Genomic DNA, 6114 nt, shown 5'->3' with positions numbered 1-6114 from the left:
TACAATATTTTCTGATTCTCTTTCTGAATGTCTACTAGTCATCCATTTATGTTAGAAATTTTAGAGCTAAAAATCTCCCATACAATGATTATATACCTGTCATCAGATGTTACATCCTGGATCTTAAGCGAAAGAAGTGGACATTAATAAACTATACAACTATCGGTTACACCTACTGGGGCTGTCAGTCGGGATTTCAAGTCGTAATAAGACGGGGTTGCTATTCACGATATACTCATGTATATTTATTGTGAAAGACGAGGATCCTCCATTTTGTATCCATTGTGATGAAGGAAACACAGTCAAACATGTTTTGCTTGACTACATGTATTGATTTTTCCATCACAAGGGATAACCATTTCAAGGTTTCACCCACGAGGGATCATTTTACCATCAGCCCTCATATAGTTATTGCTTTTTACAATCATGTCAATTGATCAACATGTTTTCATCATCATCATCATCATCATCATCATCATCATCATCATCATCATTACTGAAACATTTATATGGCGCCAAGTCCAGTCCAAAAGTATTGTTCAGTATAGCGCTCTCCGAACAACTCAAGAAAGAAAAGTTTGGCACTGTGTGTTTTCTTAAAAAGGTATGTCTTCAGCTTGGATTTGAAAATCTACAGGTTATTTATTTTCCTCAGCTGCAGTTGGTGTTGATTCCGGGAACCGAAGTGGACATCTGCACCCTCAGATCAAGACAGCCATCATATCTACATGAGGCAGACGTGCCAAGTCCATCTGCAGCCCCTCCCATCTCCAACATGAGCTTGACCACCTCAAGCCAACTTCCATAACCCTCAGTGCACCCTCATCCGAGACAACTAGTGGACCTCAACTCTCTATCATCAAGACCAATTCAGCCCAAGCCTGAACCAAGCCCTATTCAATTTGCAGGTTCCATCAGGAATCACATCAAGAGACAACAGGGGAAAACTGCCATAACTGACTCCACGTTCTCATCCGGAATCACCCTAAAAACCTTACTGAAGGCCAACGGCAAAGACAGCTACAACACCACTCCCAACTCAACAGGGTGTGTCTACAACTGGAGTGCAACTGTGACACTTACATTGGTGAGACTGGCAGACCTATTGCCAACCGGACCAAAGAGCACAAAACGTCAGCAAATCAGACTTAATATCAGCTCTTTCGGAACACATAGTTAAGATTCCTCCCCACACCATCACCTGGCAGCACAAAAAACCATAGCCGTGAGCAGTTGCGCAAACGGAAATTACTCAGGCTGGAAACCATCCACAACAGACTGTTCAAATCTGAGCTGAATAGGGACCAGGGTGTTTTCCTTCCCAATTTCCTTGAACAATATTGTTTACCTAAACAATGCAAGACAGTCGTCTGTTACTGCACATGGTAAGATGCAGAGATATGTTAGTGTCAGCAAGGCATACAAACGGGCTACCAGTCATCCAGGGGTGGCAACCTCGCACCCCAAGAGGTGCATAACTCTGTGTCACGCTATTCGCTGCGCATTCTCTCTCAAACACATGGGCATGTTCACAGTGTATTGTTAGAACTATATAAGATATACACCCGATAGCCGAATTCTAGGGAATTAGTGACAACACATTCCCATATATGGAAACGAAAATGATCATTGGTCGAATGCAAATAAAGATCAATAGAGGGCAAATTCCCAGAAACACGTTGACAGATCATATATAAAGTGTCCGTTGGACGTTCTCAGATACTGGCCAGATACGTTTGGGACAACACTCAGCGCTGTACTTCCACAACATTCGAGGGTACCAAACTCTGAAACAGACGGAACACTTCTGCAAACAGGTACACTATAACCTAATTAATGATCTGTTTGTTTTCAGGTTTCAGTCAACAGAACAGCAACTATACGTGTACCGTCATCACGTGACACCTTGTATATTACAGGAAAACAACAGATATGTACTGATCTTTAACAGTATCTGGGTCTTGTGTGGTTGCTCAACAATACATCATACTACTTCCAACATATATTTTAACACTATCATGTTAACGAACTGTAAAATGGGTTGCTTAAATCTGTCATGACCGTAATATTGGATAATAGTGGATACAATGTCTGTGTGTGTGTGCGTGTGTGTGTGTGTGTGTGTGTGGGGGGGGGGGGGGGGGGGTCGCACGGGGTGAGAGAGAGAGGGAAAGAGAGAGAGAGAATGACCTATCCAGTGATATCCGGACGACTTTTATGTGAAACGAAACTTACGTTCAGCAATTGTACTCGCTTAACCGGACGCCGCGCTTCCGGACCCGGACGGCGAATTTTCAAACCATTCCCATACATTTCCATTGAAAAATTATCCAGTTATCTGAACGGAGAGATCTGTGCAACGTGCACATGTATATGGCACGTCAATACCGTTTACCGCACGACTATGTGATTTCTTAATCTATCAGAAGGCATTTATCAGAAGGCATTTCACACCAAATGCCTTCTGATAGGTTAAGAAACCACATAGTCTTTCATTTCACACACACACACACACACACACACACACACACACACACACACACACACACACACACACACACACACACACACACACACACACACATATATATATATATATATATATATATATATATATATATATATATATATATATATATATATATATATATATATATATATATATCGTTAAGCATTAGCGTTCTCCTGATCAGGTCAAGCTAAACACCTGTATATATATCAGGATCAGGAGAACGCTAATGCATTGCGTGCCCGTGTCACCAATGACTAGGTCTATTACTGTGAAGGGGTGCGACTTTTGTCAGTTGATTGTTCACAGCTGATAGTCGAGACAAGGTCGCAGTTTGACATCTCAGTGTCAAGAAATCGTCAACAATGTCTTAACTTTCGCTACACGATTAGCTACAGGGGGTTTAATGCATCATATCCAGGGTTTAATACATCATATCCGGGGTTTAATGCATCATATTCGGAGTTTAATGCATCATATCCGGGGTTTAATGCATCATATCCGGGGTTTAGGCAGCGAGAAGCAGCACTGAATCTGATTCTGAAAGTAATCTATTAAAGTTAGTAAACCAAACTAGATACTGCTAGTCCCATATTAGATGATCCTACGCACTAAACGCATTTGTGACAAGAGAGGCGGTACAACGAATTGGGCGAGTACACTTGGCTGCTACAGGTAGCTTGACGATTATGCACGTGCAATACATGCTAACCGTGACATGAAATCAACACCGCATATTCCCTCGAATGATAAGACTGCAATTTCAGGCATAAGATACTGATATTCCACGCTAACCTTTAGTTAAGACGAAGACAAATAGGTGATTGGGGCATTGACAAGCATTTTAGATATTCAACAATTTTGTTTTAAAAAAAACAACAGGAAAATGTCATTTGCTTCGTGAAATGGATCGGTGGTCCTAAACACATTTGCTTAGTATATTGTGTTGATTCAATTCGTTGGGACTGTACCCGTTCCCAAATCGAGTGTGCTATAACAATTCATGCGTGAAACGCGCGGGGAAAATGAGCTTCTAGATATTTATCAGACAACCTGTCTCCCTCTTGTTTCAAGTGGATCGTTCTGTGGGGCGTTCCCAAGTATGCAAATTGGGGTCATTTGTCAGGTCGTGGATCACCTTATATGTGTTTACCAGTAGCTTATGACTGTAAACAAGAAGAGTTGTTTAACGGGACAACTTGTGTAACAAATTCATGTTTACATGTTTCGAACACAACAATAACAACATTCTCTGCTCCTTTCCTATTTTATGAAGTCAACTCGACCAGCCGTTTGTGTCATTTGACCTCCCGGGTCATGCATATGCAGAGTAGCTCAACCTGTATATCCATACCTACGTACATACATACGTACACACACACACACACACACACACACACACACACACACACACACACACACACACACTAACATAGACAGACATGCAAATGCTGGCACTCATGAGACTGGTGATAACCGTTTACACACTGAAAATGGTAAACGAGGGTACTCAACCTCTTGAGCTAAGCTAAGATACTTGTTTTTACAGCAAAATGTCTGACAGAAGCAGCAGCAAAGGTTACACCGGAACTGGAACAAAAGCTGACCTTGGCAACCACTCCAACCAGCTCAACCCAAATCACTCCGAGCATCGAGGGGGAACCACCAGTTACTCTGGGACAGGTACAAGAGCGGACCTCAACAACCACGCCAACCAGCTCAACCCCAACCACTCGCAGTATGGAGGGGGCGGGACGGGAGGCAAGAAGTGATGAGGTGTCAGCTGATGGTTGGCTTCACAGACATTACAGACACCTCACGTGACATTATGTCAGTGAGGTCACTACTGTGCAGTGCTTGTGAAGTCCGGTGCTTAACTAACAAAATACTTCATATGCATAGTATGAAATAAATATGTTATAACTACAAACAGTGCTGTGTTGTTGTTGATATGTCGGACAGAGATGGCAAAAGTGAGGCCTGGTTAAAGCAGACACCCCTCTAACTAGAAAGCCTTCCTTGTGAGAGAACTTGTTAAGACATGCAATATACCGCCGTGTCAATGACTGGTTATTCCAGAAGAGAGGTCTTTCACGAAGGAGGACAGTTGAAAAGACCGAGAGCTCCTACAAATGATAATGCCCTGAAAAATATCGTTATCGTTATTATAGCTAAAATGGATAGAATTTTTAATAAAATAACAATTTAAAACAACAGCATCGGTTTGGAAGCATTCACTGCTAACAACAAACGACGGAGTCACCGCCACACTTTTTTTCAAATACAGACAGGTCGTAGAACAACACAGACCTTTGCCCATACTACGAGCCGCCATTGTTTTCAGTGCTCAACAATGTTAGACTTCCAGTCGATGTTTTCAGTGCTGTATGTTGTAATTTATGGTACAATTGTTATGGTTTGCACCTGAGACAAGAAAGTACATATTGTGACATGTGACGAATGTGAGTCATAAGTATTGTCAATAATGAACCCAAGTTCAAACGAGCCGGAGGCGACTGAACGTCAACAGCCGAGCTACTTATGACGTCACCTAAACCCGGGCTTGATAATGGCCCGTCGTCAATTGTGAGCATTGTCATTTTGTGGGCATTATGAAGTTACAGTGGCCCACTCATTTCTGATAACGTACAAGCGTTATAATGATGATTATATCCATTTTAGCTATATTGCGTATATAGAGCGATTCCAGAACCGTTCGGGTTAAGGTTTCCTTGTGTGCAAGTTGACCGTCATCAGTAAGGTGTAAGGAAAACGGGGCCGTACTGGAAAACTATTGGCCGTACTGGAAATCTATTGGCCGTACTGGAAAACGACGAGATGTTTGCCAAACTATGTCTATGGAAACTGTATTTATGTAAAGCTTTTAATCTGCACACATCTTTAATCTTATAGAGTTCAGCTGTCAACTAAATGGCAGTGACAGAACCATTCCCATGGCCAAAAGAGATCCCTGCCTAAAGCAGAGTATGAATGTACTACAATGCTGAATAATGACACCAGGTGTTCGGCAGAAGGAGACCATGCCCTGCACCAGCACTGAAACTCAACACATTGTACAAACAAATCAGTAATCAGTAATCTACCTGGAAAAACAAATGGCGCAAATTATGAAAGGGAATTTCACATGACATCATTTTAGTCATTGATGAGTAAATATAGAAATGACCTCTTAAAACTTGATATGTCTTCCATAAAGATTTTAATATACTTGTATGTGACTGACAACTTTCTCGTGCATCACAAGAACAAATCCACAGGGAGTAAACCATCTCTATGCTCAACCAGAAGTTTCAAGTAGCAAGTGTTTATGAAATCAATGTTACCTGTGTCTGTTGGTAGAGTGTGGGGTAATCATGTTGTCAGACTCATGTAGATAGGGGGTATTCACATTAATATTCAATCATGTAATATACTACAAACAAAAAGTATGGGAGCACCCTCAAAGTTGATAGCCATGTATAAACAAAAACGTAGTGAGGTCATTTATACTCTAAGGTAAATGAAACTGCTGTGAGCTAAATGGGAACTTTAAAAGACATGACAGAATTTGCAGTGATGCAACGGATTCAGTTTTCGTGGAGTTT

General features: G+C 41.5%; 1 long non-coding RNA gene across 1 annotated transcript; it reads left to right on the top strand.

Moving 5' to 3' along the window:
• Positions 1-1657: 1657 nt before the first annotated feature.
• On the top strand, positions 1658-4441 carry LOC137285316 (uncharacterized). Its single transcript, XR_010956965.1, has 2 exons — positions 1658-1817; positions 4059-4441. It is a non-coding gene; the product is annotated as an uncharacterized lncRNA (long non-coding RNA).
• The last annotated feature ends 1673 nt before the right edge of the window (positions 4442-6114 follow it).

This window comes from Haliotis asinina, chromosome 5 (genome assembly GCF_037392515.1).
Source record: "Haliotis asinina isolate JCU_RB_2024 chromosome 5, JCU_Hal_asi_v2, whole genome shotgun sequence".
NCBI classification, from domain to species: domain Eukaryota; kingdom Metazoa; phylum Mollusca; class Gastropoda; order Lepetellida; family Haliotidae; genus Haliotis; species Haliotis asinina.
This window is presented reverse-complemented; position numbering and strand designations above follow the sequence as displayed.